The sequence below is a fragment of the Heteronotia binoei genome, chromosome 4 (genome assembly GCF_032191835.1).
Source record: "Heteronotia binoei isolate CCM8104 ecotype False Entrance Well chromosome 4, APGP_CSIRO_Hbin_v1, whole genome shotgun sequence".
Lineage (NCBI taxonomy): Eukaryota > Metazoa > Chordata > Lepidosauria > Squamata > Gekkonidae > Heteronotia > Heteronotia binoei.
In genome coordinates, this window is record NC_083226.1 from 82,248,648 (window position 1) to 82,267,714 (window position 19,067).

Genomic DNA, 19,067 nt, shown 5'->3' on the forward strand with positions numbered 1-19,067 from the left:
CAGTGATGTTAGCTATCTTCACTGCATACTTGCGATGGGTAGACTAAGTCACATTATATTGAAAACAAACACCTAAGTATTTAAAATACTTGACTTGCTCTATCTCTTTACCATCAGTACAAATGTAAAGTCTCCACTTTTTTGAAAAAACTAGGATTTTGGACTTCTCATAATTGAGCTGGAGCTCATTACTAGTAAAATACAGAACACAACGGGACAACAGACATCTTAAGCCCACTCTAGAGCAGGACAACAGCACCGTATCGTCAGCATAAAGTAACAAGGGTACATGTAATTCACCAAGTTTTGGACTATGGCAGTCAGGACCAGACAGCTGAATAGCCAGGTCATTAAGGTAGAGATTGAATAAAAAGGGAGCCAAAATACAACCCTGTTTGACACCCTTATTGGCAGCAATCTTCGATGTTAGGTTGCCTGCTAATGAGCATTTGATCTGGCAGGTGTTGGAAGTGTGTAATCAATAAGCATAAGGAGTCTTTTATCCATGTTTAGTTTATCTAGCATAATCCAGAGGAGGTCCCTGTCAACTGAATCAAATGCGCCTTTTAAATCTAAAAAAGCAACAAATAATTTCTGGTTATTTTACATAGTGTACTTGTTGACTAGATGGGATAGGGTAATGCAATGGTCTAAAGTGATCTTCCCTTTGCAGAAGCCCAGTTGTTCAGGAACTAGAATTTTTTCCTGCAACACACAGAAATTAAGCTTCACTAATAGACATTTGGAGTAAAGCTTACCAATGATGGAGAGTAGGCTAATCGGCCTGTAATTGGCAGGGTTAGTGTGATCACCTTTTTTGTATAGCGGGACCACTATTGCATTCATGCCAAGGGAATTCTGCCAGTTCAATCTACAATTGTAAACAGACGCCTAATGACTGAGCTCTGTCAAAGGGGAGTACTGTTGTTTGGTTTTATTTCAGTTTTAGCCTTTAAACTCCTATAGTAATCTTGCAACCTTTTATAAAGGTTGCAGAAATGGGGGAGGAGTGAGGGCTTTTAATGAGCAAAAAGTAACGAGATTGCTGCTCCTCACTTCCCACAGACTTTTTGACTGCGTTACATTTGGTCTCTCTGACTGCTGGAGATTTTAGCCTTGAGATGTAAACCTCAGCAGAAGGAAAGTCTTTACTGAAAAAGTTGAACTACGAGCTAGGCTTTTTAAAAAAAAGAATCTTAGCACCTTGTGTCTGGCTTTGCGGCTTTTAGAGTTTTTTTCTCTCCCCTTCTCAGCCTAGGTCTGAATCCTGGTTCTTCATTATGGGCATCAGTAAAAGAACTCGTGAGCTAGATGACTCTTTCTCTCAGCCCACATGTAAACAAACTAAAATTAATGATTTCTATGCTTCAAGTCTACTCCCACCAGCCTGTGATATTCCAACTACCAACCGCTTTACACCCCTCATAAATCTCAAGGAAGATACCAACTCCACTGACCAGAGGGAAGAAAAATCTCTCCTGCTGCAAACAGTTGACAAAGACTTTGAACTTGCTACAAGTGATCATATACAGCTAATTGCTAAAACTATTGAATCTATTTTTGAAAGACTTAGACAAATTGAAAATAAAATTGACCACTTGTCTCAGAAATTCTTGCTAAATACCAAAGTTAAAACAAACCCTGGGAAATTAGCAAGTGAAGAGGTGAAGAGCCTGAAGAAGAACTTGGTACAGCAGCAGTGTGAGGAGGGAGCCCAATTAAAATTAAAGCTGCAACCTTCCAAAGCGCATTTAACTGTCCACCCTTACAAAGGACATTGCCCCCCCAGTCGGAAAGAAGAGGCAGACACAATTGTTGGGTTTAAAACCGGGCCGCTTTATTGAAATTAACAAATATAACTGGCAGGGGGAGAGAAAACAGACCAGACAAGCCCTGGGGTCAACACCTGGACCCCGCCTTGTCCAAAGGGCGAGCCACCCTGCCCCCAGCACAAACCCGCCGTAATCGGGTTGTAACTGAGCGGCCAGGCCTCTAGCCATCACCAACCGGGCTGGAACAATCCCCATGGAAAGATCCACCCAGGTGAGGCTCCCTGTGTTCTGCATCACCGTACTGAGCCGTTTAGCCCATCTACGGTTCCTGCAGACCACCGCACCGAAGGTGCTAGGCCATAGGTGCTCCCCTGGAAAACCCTGTGGCCAAACCTAATCCAGCCTGCGACCAAACTAGAACACAACAAAACCTAACCTACTAGGCAGTGCAAGGTAGGCGAAAAACACCCCCGCATAGGCCAATTGTGCGGGGGTGAAAAAATTCCTACCTGGCCCCAAAAGGCGACCGGTATACACCTGTACTGCCAATGGGAAGGGTGGGTGGGCAGAGAGCCAAAACGAACTGCGTGCTGAGGCGGGAGCCGGGGCTTAAATAGCCCCGCCTCCGCGCCCAGCCAAAACACCCGTATGTCGGGTGATCCTTCTGCCCCTCCTTCCTTCCGGAGGAGCAAAGACGGCCCCCAGCCTATGGCCTGCGAGCAGGCTCGGCTGGGAAGGGGCCGAACCTTGCCCCCCCAGTCGGAAAGAAGAGGCAGACACAATTGTTGGGTTTAAAACCGGGCCGCTTTATTGAAATTAACAAATATAACTGGCAGGGGGAGAGAAAACAGACCAGACAAGCCCTGGGGTCAACACCTGGACCCCGCCTTGTCCAAAGGGCGAGCCACCCTGCCCCCAGCACAAACCCGCCGTAATCGGGTTGTAACTGAGCGGCCAGGCCTCTAGCCATCACCAACCGGGCTGGAACAATCCCCATGGAAAGATCCACCCAGGTGAGGCTCCCTGTGTTCTGCATCACCGTACTGAGCCGTTTAGCCCATCTACGGTTCCTGCAGACCACCGCACCGAAGGTGCTAGGCCATAGGTGCTCCCCTGGAAAACCCTGTGGCCAAACCTAATCCAGCCACCGCCAATGCCAAGCCTCTGCTTAGGCATTAGCGCCCCACCGGGTGGCCTAGAGCCAACCGCACCCCCTGCCGGATCTCGTCCACAAAGGCCCGGTTACCCAAATTAGATAAGTGAACACCATCCGGCCGGTACAGGTCGACTGGCGAAATGGCGGCAAGATTGCCGACCAGACCAAAATGATCCCGGGCCACCTCTGCTGAAACTCGCGGAGGTCAGCCAACACCTGCTGGGAGGGAGCTTTCCCACGCAGCCGCCCCAAGTCGTTCCCTCCCAATCTCTACGCGGCCGTATTGTCCTTGCGCTTAGTGCGCTCTATCCCCCCAGGTGAAAGGGAACACCAACAAGTCTTTCATGGCGATCTAGCTGACCATACCAGGACCAGCCAAGAAGGACAAGCCCTGGGGTCACACCCTGACCCCGCCTTGTCCAAAGGGCGAACACCCTGCCCCCAGCACAAGCCCGCCCAGTTCGGGTTGTTGCTGAGCGGCCAGGCCCCGTGCCATTCACCACCTGTGCTAGCGTCAATCCCCCATGGAAAGATACGCTCAGGTGAGGCTGTTCAGTGATCTGTAGTCCCCGCACTGAGCCGTGTAGCCCATCTGCTGTTCATACAGACCACCTGCACACTTGGTGCTAGGCCATAGGTGTTCCCCTGAAACCGCCCCAACGAAAGACACAGGTGTGCGGAGAAGGTGCCCCGCCTCTCTCCGCACTATGGCCAACCCCGGCCCCCAGCGACCCAGCCCTTCCCCAACTGCCCCGTCGCTGAAACCCAGCTGGGTGCCTGTTGGAGACCGCATGGCTTGAGGGGCCGCCTGGAACGCCCCGCTGTGCGCACAGATGAGAACACGCTGCCTCTGACTGCGAGCCACAGCACCTGGAAAACAGAAAATATTGTCAGAACGAGTCATGGCCAGGAGGGAATGACAACCTTCGCCCTCCAAAATGCCCACTAGGCAACCAACGGACGCCCCTGGCTCAAATGGTTGCCGCCCTCCGCAGGCCAACCAATGTTGACATCCCATCCTGGGGCGCTCGCCTATCAGTGTCAATAATTAGACTGCACAACTAACTAGCCAATACATAGCGCCCAACGGGCCATCAACAAGGCCGCATGAAGCAGCGCGGTCCCGAAGGGGAACAACATAACCCGTGCCACAGGACCACCCAACTAACATGTGGACCAGCTGTGCTCCCAAATACCCAGAATTGGGACGCTGCTTTGTCATATGCCCTTCTACTATTAGGTCTTCTCAGCCAACCCATGGGCCTTACCAATAAAGGCAACACCACCAGTTGGCCCCCAATAGTCCTCGACTCCAACCTCTCTCTCTGCAACACGCAGGATTGCCTAATATGAGCCGTCGAAAATGGCCAGTAATCCTGCAACACCACGGCCCCATGCGGCTCCTAAATAGGAAAGCCGCTCTACTATGATCCCCTCTGGTACTAGGTGCCAACGCCAGCTGGAGTGCCTACCAGCTTCGGCTTCCCAAATTGCCAGAAATCCGGGAGGAATCACGTTGGCCGCGAGTCAACTTCCGGGGCGGGCTGCCGAAAGCACCACAGCTATTGGCAATGTAGAGCGTTCACCGCCCCATTGCAGCCTCCGGGTACATGCCCTACCATGAACCAAGTGTTCCCCCGGAGGTAAAGTATAAATAACCTAACCGTGTTCGTCACCTACACGACTTAGAGGTCAAGGGGTTGCTAACATGTACTACCGCCATGTTAAAGCCGCAGTCAAGCCCCAAACCGGTCGGCGAGTAGCTCACCCCAAAGCCAAACTGCCACTAGAATTGGAAAAAGTTCCAAATTGGCGGGACCGCACTGAACCCACTGTCTAACGCAGGTGCCCCTGTCATCCCAAATACACCTAAAAGAGGCCCCGCCAGGTGCCCCCACCTTCATGCAAAGTTAAGGTGACCAACCACCTACTGTAATTAAAGCAGCGACACCTTGCGTTGCCCCCTAAACGCAGCCAACCGGCCCCTAAAGTCAGCAAGCACTTTCACCGACCGCCGAAATGGCCGCTGGTGGGTATCAAGCTCAATACCTAAGAAACAAAAGCACCGTACTGGGCCCCTCAGTATTCCCATATACCAAAGATACCCCCAGCTTGATGGCCAACTCATGAAAATGTATCAGAGCCAGGCACATCACCATGTACTTGCTGGACCGTAAGAGGCAGGCGCCCCGATGGTGCGCCGTGTCATTAAACCCAGTCCTATCCTATAACGGCCACTCCACCAAGGAGCCAAAGCGCTTGAATACAGCTCAGGAGACTGAGCACCCCATCAGGAGGGCCCGATCCATGTAGATTTGTTCTCAAAACAAAAAACCTGGGGAACTCATAATCCTAGGAATGCACGGCAAGAGGCGAAATGCCGCCTAATGGCATACTGCCAATGCTGCCCCAACACCACCATCCACACAGCCCTAAACCGGCTGGTCAATGGAAGTGTACTTCAAACAAACATAATTCCATAAGTCACCGACACCCCACTGGGGTAGGACCGGAGGAGAATGAGGCGATATTCCCCTGGCGCTTTATTAGGCACCACCCCCGGGGGAAATACGCACAATGTGGGTACAGGCGGCGTACCAAAGGGGGGTCCTAAGACCCTGCCTTCCTGGCGCTCTTACCCTAACTACGTGGTCAAGACCCGTCTTTAACCACTGAAGATTGGCCCTAGACCCTTGATCAGGGCTCAGACACCCCAAAGAGAAACACCTTGGGCAGATACTGGCCATCAGCTGCACATGGGCACTTGCTCATCAATCAACCGAGTACCCTCAGTCAAATGGGGCAGGGCCCCCTTTTCAAGGGGCTGCTGATTGCCACCACCTCCCCAATGGGGCGCCCGCCGCCAAGGCCACGGCTTTGACCTAATACAGGTGGAGGAGGCGTCTCCATCCTCTCCTCCCACAACAGACGCCCTGCAACGTGGGTAGGCTGGGAGAGCTCACAAAGAAGCTACCCTTTCAAAAGGAGGAAGATACAGGACCCATATCCGCCCTCCACTCCGGAGAGTCCCAGAGCGGCTCACCATCTCCAGTACCTCCCTCTCCCCCAACAGGCACCCCGCGAGGTGGGTGGGGCTAAAGAGGGCTCCCATGGCAGCCGCCTTATCCAGGCCAGCTCCTGCCAGAGCTATGCAAAAGGTGCAAGTAGTGGAGTAGTGAATGAAACCTGGCTCTCCCAAAGTGGGAAGTCTCCAGGACATACCTGGAGGCCAGCAACCCTAACTGCAAGCCTCTGCATAACAGCTCCGGTATTCCTCGGTGGTCTCCCATCCGAGTATTGACCTGAGCAGACCCTGTTAAACTTCCATGATCTAACAAGATCACCTAACCTGGGCAATTCAGGTGAAATGATAATAGTCCGCACCTTGACCACTACACCAAACTGGCTCCAAAGGAGACCTTGAACATACAAAATATGAAGCTACCTTATACTGAATCAGACCCCCGGTTACACCAGGGTCAGCGCTGACCGCACTGACTGCAACAACTCCCATGGACTCAAGCTGAAGTTTAAAGCCTATCCATCTGGACCCGCCGGGAGGGGGAAGGAAAAAAGAGGGGAGGGGGGGCCACCCGGTCTCACCTCGTGCACCCCCGCCCAAGCTCCCTCATTCCTTAAAGAACTGATTTGCCATTCATGTGCTACTTAAAAGCTATTTAAAGCTGTCCAGCGCTGCCAGAGCCATCCCGAACTGCTCCTTGCAGCCCCGACCAGGCAGCTCTGAGAAGGGAGGCCCGCGCCGCACCGACTAGCAGCTCACGCGCACAAGCCTCGGCCCCAGGGTATGATTCTGGTGAGAGCTCCCAATGCCGCCCAAAGGCAGGATAAGAACATAAGGGAAGCCGTGTTGGATCAGGCAAACGGCCCATCAGGTCCAACACTCTGTGTACAGAAGAACATAAGAGAAGCCAAGTTAGATCAGGCCAATGGCCCATCCAGTCCAACACTCTGTGTCACAGAAGAACACAAGAGAAGCCCTGTTGGTTCAGGCCAACGGCCCGTCAAGTCCAACACACTGTGTCACTGAAGAACATAAGAGAAGCCATGTTAGATCAGGCCAATGGCCCATCCAGTCCAACACTCTGTGTCACAGAAGGCCATAAGCGAAACCCTGTTGGTTCAGGCCAACGGCCCATCAAGTCCAGCACTCTGTGTCACCGAAGAACATAAGAAAAGCAATGTTGGATCAGGCCAGTGGCCCATCCAGTCCAACACTCTGCATCACATAAGAACATAAGAGAAGCCATGTTAGATCAGGCCAATGGCCCATCCAGTCCAACACTCTGTGTCACAGAAGAACATAAGAGAATCCATGTTAGATCAGGCCAATGGCCCCTCCAGTCCAACATGCTGTGTCACAGAAGAACATAAGAGAAGCCATGTTAGATCAGGCCAATGGCCCATCCAGTCCAACACTCTGTGTCACAGAAGAACATAAGAGAAGCCCTGTTGGTTCAGGCCAACCGCCCAACAAGTCCAACACTCTGTGTCACCCAGTGGCAAAAGATTTCATACACACACCTACACTGTGGCCAATAGCCACCAATGGGCCTGTGCTCTATCTAAACCCCTCTGAACAGTGGCCATACCCGCGGCCGCCACCACATCCTGCGCAGTAAATTCCATATGTTGATCACCCTTTTGGATGCCCTAAAACGGCCGCCGCGTGCGCACCGCCCCTTAGAAGGGCCGCTGCGCTCTAAGCCCGGTACCGAGGGGCGAAGAAACAGGAGGCCAGCGCTCGTCTCCCACAGCTAATGCTCACTAAATTAGCCCCTGAATGAGCAAAGGGCCCCAGCGCCGACGAAATGGCCGCCGCTAGCGCTTGCCTTCTGTGGCCTCCCAACCTATAGAATGCCGCCGCTGTCACCAGCCGCCAGCAACCCCCCCGGGCCGCCCCTTCACCCAACGAAAGGGCCGCCCGACTCCCACTTGCGCAAACCGCCGCCTCAAGCGTCCCAGCAGCCGCACGCGTCTCATCAAGCCAGCTCTGCAGCCGCCGCTCGCGCTCCGCGTTTCACCCAGCCAGCGCTGTAGCCGCCGCTCGCGCTCCGACCTCGCTGGCCAAGGTACAGGCCCTGACGACTCAGGCCTCGTCTTCCGCTCCACGATGCCGCACGTGGCTCTCCAACCAGAGAGCCAAAACGAACTGCGTGCTGAGGCGGGAGCCGGGGCTTAAATAGCCCCGCCTCCGCGCCCAGCCAAAACACCCGTATGTCGGGTGATCCTTCTGCCCCTCCTTCCTTCCGGAGGAGCAAAGACGGCCCCCAGCCTATGGCCTGCGAGCAGGCTCGGCTGGGAAGGGGCCGAACCGAAGTTCTTATGGAACTCAATTTGATGGACTACTTACCATCTAAAAGCCCTTCACACTAAGGGGATTTTTCCAGCTAAGGTCTTTGTCAATTCTCTTATAAACCCCCTGCTACCCCACTGGCAAAAAGAGAGCTCTTTGACAGAGGACATCGATTTCAAGGCAGGAATGACGAAAGCTGGAGACCAGAGTGATTTGGCTCAGGGGCCTGATTCACTTTTCTACCTGAACCCAGCTTCAGAGCATCTCCTTCTTGAGAACTCCATAGAACAGGATCTAATTAACTCTTTCACAGCCCTCCCATCTATGGAACAACTTGCAATCACAACTGAACTCAAAGTGTTGAGGGACAAACTTTTGAAAACAAAAAATGATCACACACAGCAAGTATCTAATCTGCTCATGATGCCCAACACTCTTGAGAATGGTTCAGCTTTATCAGCCCCTCTAACTCCTCTCATTTCTATGGAGGTAAACCAAAGAAAAACAGGAGTAAACCACTCACCCTCCCAACAAGTGAATCTTGAAGAGAAGACTGATTTCATTTCCACCACAGAAGGTAAATTGGATCTCAAAGAGACTCCAGAGTCATCAACACAAGCTGAAGTTCATATATCTCCAGTAATGGCTGAGAACCCCCTTCTGAGCAGCAATAGTGAGATCGTGTGGCCAAATACAAGTCAACTAATTAAGAACATCTCGAGTGGCTTGGATAATGGATCTGTGTTTCATGATACCAATGGCATCCTTGAACAACTAACTAGAGAAGACTGTCTCATCACCCCTTTCATACTCCTGTCATCCAAACCCTTCACCATTCTGGATATTAAGATCGTCTCCTGGAATGTGGTCGGCTGGCAGAATAAGGCCAAGGAAGCTGAGTTTCACCATGTAGTACATTCATAGTGGTATATGGAAATATTACTAATACAACTATTTAATACAACCATGCCTCACCCCATGACCTTGGGACCTTACCCAATTATATTGCTATATCCCTGCCCATTACATCATCAGGGCCTAGCCAATGAGTCTAGGGGCTGAAGATGGTGTGGACCTGGCAACCCAACATACTCATGTAGTCAACCATATGAGATAGGTTAGTCTAAGAGGGTGTAACTGGCTCAAGGTCACCCAGCAAGCTTGCATGGCAAAGTGGGAATTTGAACCTGGGTCTCCAAATCCTTGTCTGACATTATAACTCTACATGCTGCTGGCTCTGGTGGAGACCTGGCACCAAACGTACTCACGTACTCATAAAAATTCTAGCTACAGGCCTGCCTTCACCCCTGAAAAAATGTATACTAATTCTTGAAGCTTTAGAATACACATCTGTCATGCATTCTCAGTGAATCCTGCAGTTGTAAGCATTTTAACATATTTAAAAAGAAAAATAATTTCCCATTGTGAATTGTATGGTTGTAGACTGCTTGCCTAACCATAAGAGAATTACTTCAGGACTGACTACACTGCAACAACAGATGGATTTTATTTAAACCTCTAAATGTAATTGAAATCACAGTTGTTGCTGAAACTAAAAAGGCTTTGCTTAACTGCAGACTAGTGCAGCTTACATTTTGAATCTCCTAGCAGCATTCAAATATATGACAGCTCTCAATTTATCTTGATAAGGCAGAGAGATGCCACTCAGCTGTCAGGCAACCCCCTTACTTTGTTGCACAGAAAATGATTATCTGGTACTCAAAATGAGCTGAATTCAAAGGCTGTGCCAGCAATTCATTAACAGGAGCATAAATTTTGCTACAGAAGGATACGAATAAAAGCTGCAGAGATTTAAACTAAAAATTAAATAAAAAGTTCCAAGGAAGATATTTGAACATTAGCTGATATAACATACCAAAGATGATAAACACATTGACATAACTTTCTGAAGAAATACAGTACCAAGATACCTATGTTAGTATCTCAAATTTACATTCCACTTCCCAGGATTTCTTTACCACTTGACAAGAGTTTCAAATGCCCTGCTAGACAAATGCTTACTTTTTATTTTTTCAAAAATATATTTGCTTCATTGATACCCTTTCTTTCTACTCAGTAAGGTATCAAAGTGACTTCTATAATAGTCATCCTCAATATTATCCTCACAACCATGTGAGATAGGTTAGTCTAAGAGAATGTGACTGGCTCAAGGTCGCACAACAAGCTTCCATGGCAGAGTGGAAATTTGAATATGGGCCTCCCAGATCCTTGCCTGACACCGTAACCACTACATGACACTGGCTCTGTACATCATGTGCACAACACATAGTGCAACCTACAAGTATATCTTAAGTCAATATAGTAGAAAGAGGGCTAATTCCCCTCAAATAATTTAAATGCAAGGTATCTGCCAGGTGCACACATCCAGTACGTGACAGAAAGGATTGGAAGACTTATCAAGCCCACGTATTACTATCCTTTCATGCTAATCCATGTGGGAACAAACGATACTGCTCGTCATAGCCCTGAACGTATTAGAAAAGACTATGTGGCTCTTGGTCAGAAGGTCTTTCTCAGAAGGTCTTGGTCAGAAGGTGAAGGAGCTGGGCACACAGGTTGTGTTCTTGTCATTGCTTCCTGTTGAAGGCTGTGGCTTAGGGCGAGAAAGAAGAATACTTTAAATAAATGACTGGCTACGTCAACGGTGTCGTCAGGAAAGATTTGGATTTCTGGACCATGGCTTACGCTTTTGAAATGGTGGTTTTCTATCAGGAGATGGTTTGCATCTTACGGCGGTAGGGAAAAGGGTGTTTGGTAACAGCCTTGCTTACCTAATAAGGAGGGCTTTAAACTAAATTGTATTGGGGGAGCGAGACAATAATTCAAAGCCTCATATGATGCCAGAAACCGGAGATAAGAACATTAAAGATTTGCAAAGAGTGGTGCATACGCTAGGTAATGTTAACTTGCAGGCTTGTACAGAAACCAGCCCGCGGGGTGCATAAAACATGGATTCCAATGTCTCTACACTAATGCACAGAGTATGGGAAACAAACAGGAGGAACTGGAAGTCCTAATAAAGGAAGGAGACTATGATATAATAGGCCTCACTGAAACTTGGTGGGATGACACTCACAACTGGAATATTAGGATTCAGGGGTACAGCTTATTTAAAAGGGACAGGCAAATGAGAAAGGGTGGAGGCGTAGCAGTATATGTGAAGGAGGTATATACTTATGAGGAAATATGTGAATCTGAGCATGGCAGCTCAGTTGAGAGTCTCTGGGTAAAAATAAAAGGAGTAAGAAATAACAGTGATATTATTGTGGGGGTCTGCTATAGACCATCAAGTCAGTCAGAGAACTTGGATGAGATACTTCTACAGCAGATTGCAAAGTTCTCCAAGAGAAGGGATACAGTGATCATGGGAGATTTCAATTACCCATACATCTGTTGGAAGTTCAACTCTGCTAAAAATGAAAAGTCAAATAGATTCCTGTCGTCTTGCTGATAAATTCCTTTTCCAGAAAGTGAAGAAGGAAACAATGGGATCTGCTATCTTGGATTTGATTCTTACCAACAAGGAAGAATTGATTGAAGAAGTGGAAATAGTGGGCACCCTGGGCAGTAGTGACCATGTGATTTTGGAATTTACATTCAGGGAAGGGAAAAGCTATATGCAGTCAGACTTATAGGTTGGACTTCAGAAAGGCAAACTTTGATAAACTTAAAACTATGCTGGATAAAATCCCATGGTCAGAGATACTTAAGAGGAAGGGGGTTTAGGAGGGGTGGGAGTTTCTTAAAAGCGAAATACTGAAAGCGCAATCACAGATGATTCCTATGAGAAGAAAAAAAATGGAAAAAGCCTAAAGAAGCCAAAGTGGCTCCATAAACAGCTCTCTAAAGAATTGAGAAATAAAAAAGACTCCTTTAGGAATTGGAAGGAGGGCCTTATAACCAAGGATGAATATAAACAAATCATCAGTGCTTGTAGAGAAAAAGTTAGGAAAGCTAAAGCTCAGTATGAGCTTAGGCTGGCCAAAAATGCTAAAAACAACAAAAAAGGGTTATTTTATTATGTTCAGAGTAAGAAAGAGAGCAAGGACATGGTAGGCCCACTGCGAGGGCAAGAAAGTGAAATTGTAACAGGTAATGAAGAGAGAGCAGAACTGCTCAATTCCTACTTTTCCTCAGTATTCTCTTCTGAGGGAATCGGTGCTCAACATGGCAAAAACAGAACATATAAGGAGGGTATGAACTTCCAACCTAGGATCAACATAGGGGTAGTACATAAACACCTAGTTTCTTTAAATGAAACTAAGTCCTCTGGGCCAGATTAATTGCATCCAAGGGTTCTAAAAGAGCTTGTGGATATAATTTCTGAGCCTCTGGCTATTATTTTTGAGAATTCTTGGAGAACAGGAGAGGTGCCGGAAGTTGGAGGTGGGCGAATGTTGTCCCCATCTTCAAGAAGGGGAAAAAAGAGGATCCGGGTAACTACCGACCCATCAACTTGATGTCTATACCTGGAAAAGTTTTAGAGCAAATCATCAAACAGTCAGTCCTAACATTTAGAAAGAATGGATGTGATCACTAAGAGCCAGCATGGTTTTCTCAAGAACAAGTCATGTCAGACTAACCTGATCTCTTTTTTTTAGAAAGTGACTACCTTGCTGGATCAGGGGAATGCTGTAGACATTGTTTATCTTGATTTCAGTAAGGCTTTTGATAAAGTTCCACATACTATCCTTGTTGACAAGTTGGTAAAATGTGGTTTGGATTCTGTTACCGTTAGGTGGATCTGTCACTGGTTGAAAGATCACACCCAAAGAGTGCTTGTGAATGGTTCCTCATCATCTTGGAGAGGAGTGACAAGTGGAGTGCCTCAAGGATCTGTCCTGGTACCTGTATTGTTCAATATCTTTATAAATTATTTGGATGAAGGAATAGAGGGAACGCTTATTAAATTTGCAGATGATACTAAATTGGGAGGGGTTGCAAACACAGAAGAAGACAGAAACAGGATGTCCTTGACAGGCTGGAAAACTGGGCTAAAATCAATAAAAAGAATTTTAACAGGGATAAATGTAAAGTTCTGCATTTAGGTAGGAAAAATCCAATGCATGGTTATAGGATGGGGGAGACTTGTCTTAGTAGTAGCATGTGCGAAAAGAATCTAGGGGTCTTAATGGATCATACACTGAACATGAGTAAACAGTGTGATGCGGTGGCTAAAAAGGCAAATGCAATTTTGGGCTGTATGAACAGAAGTATAGTGTCCAGATCACGTGATGTGATGGTATCGCTTTACTATGCTCTAGTAAGACCTCACCTGGAGTATTGTGTTCAGCTTTGGGCACCACATTTTAAGAAAGATATAGACAAGCTGGAACGGGTCCAGCCTGCTGCGGCCTCCAGTAGGGACAGTAAGGCGCCAGCCGGTGCGTTAAACGGTCGGTACACCAGCCAGATCACCAACCCCTCCCCAGTGTCCCACACCAGACCGGCACATTCAATACCCTCAATCTCCGGGGCTGGGAGAGCCCGGAAGGAGTAAGCCTCTCGTATAAATAGAGCCACCCGTCCCCGCCCCCGCCCGCTAGTCCGTGACTGGTGAAAGACTGAGTATCCTAGCGGCACAATCTGGGAGAGAGCTACAGTCTCTCCATCACGCACCCAGGTCTCGGTCACGCATCCCAGGTACATATCCTGTTCAGACAGGAACTCCCGAAGGGTAGAGGTTTTATTATTTATGGACCTGGTATTGCATAACATCAGTGACGGAGGCAAGTATTTTAATCTGGCTCCACTACCTGTCACCGTCGGGATGGGACGCGGGCTGGAAGGGGGCCGAGCCTTGTCATGTCTCGGCCTCCTTCCTTTATAATTCTGCCTGTTCCCACCGTCATACCTTCCCCTCTCCAGGAGTTTGTGAGTTTCCTGCATTGGGTAGGGGGTTGGACTAGATGGCCCTAGAGGTATTTTCCAACTCTATGATTCTATGATTCTATAATTAAAAAGCTTCCCAGCTATAGGATCCTAGGCCCCTCATCTGGTCCGTCCCCTTGCTGATGAAAGGAAAAACAGTGGTGAACAAGGGATTATGGTCAGGGGGTGATTAGAGACTCTGTGTTCCTAAAAGCTTCTTCAGTCTGCTCTAGAAACAGTCAAGATGCCAGTATGAAGGAAGGGGAAATAAAATCACATACTATATTCACTTAATTTAATGGTTATGTGAGTAGAAAAGGATACAAAAATTGATGGGATTTGAACTTTGTAAACCATCTTTTAATATGGAAGTTATCTTCTAGAAGGGTCTTTAGTAGAGGTATTGCAGCTCAGCTGGGCCCTTCCACCAATATATTCCACTCCTGCACCCTTATTGAAGAGTGTTGCTATAAGAAATGAATCAAATTGGGGTTTATGTGATAAAAATTTCTCCCACTATTATAAGGAACAAGTCCCTGACAGTTATAGCTTGAGATGGCACTGCTGTTGGTTTTGCTGGTATTATTATCCTTCCTTATTAATGATCCATTATTATAATGTTGTTGCCATTGCATTTATATGATGTACTAAGTTCATACTGTGCTTATATCCATGAATACTAACTCCATTAATTTTGTAGCTATTTAGTATTTTGTGTGCTGTGGGATTTTCCAGGCTTGCAGAAGGAAGAGGAGCATGGAGGGATAACTAACCTGGTCTCCCTGGGCAATGCTGATAGGAACCAAAGGTAATGGGAAGGGTGACTTTGATGGGATGTAACACTGAGGCCTGGGGAAAACTCTTATATTAATTCAAAGACTATTGACAAGCATGGGAAAAGACTGCCAGAAAGGGAGAAATGGTGATAAATGAAGCAGTGGTGCAAAACTAAATAAGTTTTTTTTTAGGTTAGGTTCAGATCTTTCACAGAACATGTCAGGTTTTCAGGCTCCCTTTTTCATAATGAAAATATTCCATCAATAATACTGACTCATCCCCATTCATCATGCTATTCTATCTAAATCTGAGCAAAAATACTTAGTGCTGTTTTTGGAATAATTGATTTGGTATCATTTTTTTTCCTAAGCAGGACAACAGAATAAGGTTCTGTTCTTTAAACAAGTGGCAATCACAGGAGGGCCAATGGCAGACCAGAGCTTAGGTCCCAGACTCCCCGTTGTTTATTGCTCATCAATGTAGCCATTTTGCTATTAAGAAAAAATATGTAAAAGGAAAGGTGTCAAAACTACCCCACTTCTATTGCCCCATATTCTTGGACCTTCATGAAACTTGATTCGCAGATTACCTAAATTCTTAAACAGCATCAATAGAGTCACATTCCTCAGTAGTCTAGTATCGTAATGCAGAGACTTACTGCAGTATTCATATTCCATTTTATATTCTAGCTAGTGCACTGATGTTATCAAACTAAACCTGCCAGACAGGAGTGGAAGAAACTAGCTGATTTTTTCTTTTCATTCATTTTCCCTCTATGTGTGTATTTTAGAAAGTTTATAATAATACACTCAAGCAGTATTTCACCATAAAGATATTCAGGTGGTGTTCATTAACATGAACATTTATTGAGCTGGATATTGCTGAATAGGGAGGGCAGGAAGGAGAGTTCAAAGTCAAAAAGTGCATTGAACTTTGAAACATTCAACTGTATTTGAGTTGAGCAAGAAATATGATCAGTGCTGTTCAAAATCAATCTATATCTCATGCTGGAAACAGACGTTATGGAAAATGCTTATCTGTCACCTAAAACAGTCCTGGAGCTCCTTCTCTCCCCTACTACTTCTACTAAAGCAAAATAGATGACATGATGTCATTGTGTTCCCCATCACAGCCAGCAGCAGCCAATAAACTGGGAAACTTGGAAGGCAATAGCACTACAGTATGCATTTTATTTCTTGGTGTTATTAAGAGGGGGGGTGGGGAGACTGCTACTAAATTTCACAGCATTTTGGCTCAAAAAATATTTGCTCCAATTTTGCTTCTCTGTTGTCCAATTCATACCCCTCAAGTATTTTTGCCACCTTTTGTTTCTTTGTACCAATGTTCCCCCCCTATGTTATGTTATTTTAATGTTGAATATAAATGGCACAAAAAGAGGCAGAAATTAATTGAGACCAGCAATTAATATTAGCAAAATCAAAAGGCTTGCAACAGTATGTGAAAAAGAGGGGGGGGGGAGAAATGAAACCACCTTCATCTCTTTCTCATAAAGTTCAGTTTTGTTCTAGGCCATAGGTTTGTGGCAGTCTGAGAAATGACCTTCTTGGTTGTGGCACATAAATATTGGAACTTCATCCCCAAGGAGATATGTCTGTCTATCTCTATAATTGTGTGAAGAATTTTTTGTTTTGTTTGGCATACTCCCAATATCTGTTATTGGCCCTTCTCCCTGGTTTTGGTGTTACATGTTTGTGTGTTTATATGCTTTTTTGAACATTTTATTTACTTAAGAACATAAGAACATAAGAGAAGCCATGTTGGATCAGGCCAACGGCCCATCCAGTCCAACACTCTGTGTCACACAGTGGCAAAAAATTTTATATATACACACACACTCTGGCTAATAGCCACTGATGGACCTGTGCTCCATATTTTTATCTAAACCCCTCTTGAAGGTGGCTATACTTGTGGCTGCCACCACCTCCTGTGGCAGTGAATTCCACATGTTAATCACCCTTTGGGTGAAGAAGTACTTCCTTTTATCCATTTTAACCTGTCTGCTCAGCAATTTCATCGAATGCCCACGAGTTCTTGTATTGTGAGAAAGGGAGAAAAGTACTTCTTTCTCTACTTTCTCCATCCCATGCATTATCTTGTAAACCTCTATCATGTCACCCTGCAGTCGACATTTCTCCAAGCTAAAGAGTCCCAAGCGTTTCAACCTTTCTTCATAGGGAAAGTGCTCCAGCCCTTTAATCATTCTAGTTGCCATTTTCTGGACTTTCTCCAATGCTATAATATCCTTTTTGAGGTGCGGCGACCAGAACTGCACACAGTACTCCAAATGAGACCGCACCATCGATTTATACAGGGTCATTATGATACTGGATGATTTGTTTTCAATTCCCTTCCTAATAATTCCCAGCATGGCGTTGGCCTTTTTTATTGCAAACGCACACTGTCTTGACATTTTCAGTGAGTTATCTACCACGACCCCAAGATCTCTCTCTTGGTCAGTCTCTGCCAGTTCACACCCCATCAACTTGTATTTGTAGCTGGGATTCTTGGCCCCAATGTGCATTACTTTGCACTTGGCCACATTAAACCTCATCTACCACATTGACGCCCACTCACCCAGCCTCAACAGATCCCTTTGGAGTTCCTCACAATCCTCTCTGGTTCTCACCACCCTGAACGATTTAGTGTCATCCACAAACTTGGCCACTTCACTGCTCACTCCCAACTCTAAATTATTTATGAACAAGTTAAAGAGCATGGGACCCAGTACCGAGCCCTGCGGCACCCCACTGCTTACCATCCTCCACTGCGAAGACTGCCCATTTATACTCACTCTCTGCTTCCTATTAGTTAATTTTAGATGCTGTTTTAATGTTAAAATGTTTTAAGGCAGGGATGGGGAACCTTTTTTCTGCCAAGAGCCATGTGGATATTCATAACATCATTCGCGGGTCATAAAAAATTATCAACTTAAAAAACAGTGCTCCACCAAGGAAGAATGATTCAGGCCAGCAAAATTAATGCAAATAATTGTTTTTCTGTTTGAAGTCATGTGGGGAGAGCCTAATTTGCCACACACACACACACCCCGGCCCGCCACCCTAGGCAAATGCATAGGTCCAGGGCTTTTCTGTGGAAAAATCCCAGCAGGAACTCAGTAGCATATTAGACCACATCCCCTAATATTAGCATACTAGGTCACATACTCATTAGCATATTAGGCCACACCATCTGGAATAATCAAGTGCAAACTGAGCTGTAACAGTAACATTTCCAGGCCCCGCAGCAATTCTGGCTGGTCAGCCAGGCCCCAGGGAGGCTGCCACAAAGTACATCTGGGTCCTGTGATCTCTGCCTGACCCTGGGGAGGCTGCTGCACAGCACGGCTGGGCCTCACAATCCTCGCTGGCCTGCCAGGCCCCAGGGAGGCTGCCACATGGTTCGGTTCGGCCCAGCAATCCCCAAGGGCCACACTAAGTGACCTCGAGTGCCGTATACGGCCCTCAGGATGGAGGTTCCCCACCCCTAAGGTTTTGATGGTTGCCACCTTAAGATCCCTATTTGAATGGGAAAGTGGCATAGAAATGTTTCAAACAAATAGAACACACACAAAACTTTCACAATCTCTGCAACAGAAATATTAACTGGATAAATAAATCTTTGATTCACATCACAGCAAATGAGTCAATCAATTGGGCTTTCAGTGTGCTTAAAACAGAGTTACTCCAGTTAGGATAATTCCTTTTCCAATGAAGTTTCTTACAGATGGCTGCCACAGTGCAGAACCAAGAGGCTATAGGGTTGCAAATCCTCAGGTGGTGGCAAAGGATCACCCAGTTTGAGGCCCTCCCTCCACTTCAGGGTCACCAGAAAGCAGGGGGGGGATGTCTGCTGGACACTCCATTCTCAATAGAGACCAATTCCCTTAGGGTATAATGGAGAATTGATCTGCAGGTATCTTGGGCTCTGGTTGGGGCTGAGTTTTAGGCAGAGGCACCATATTTGCAGCATAGCATCTGGTACCTCTCCTCAAAACACCCTCCAAGTTTCAAAAAGATTGGACCAGGGGGTCCAATTCTATGAGCCTCCCAAAAAGGTGCCCCTATCCTTCATTATTTTCAATAGAGGAAAGGTATTTAAAAGGTGTGTGTTGCCTTTAAATGTGATGGCCAGAACT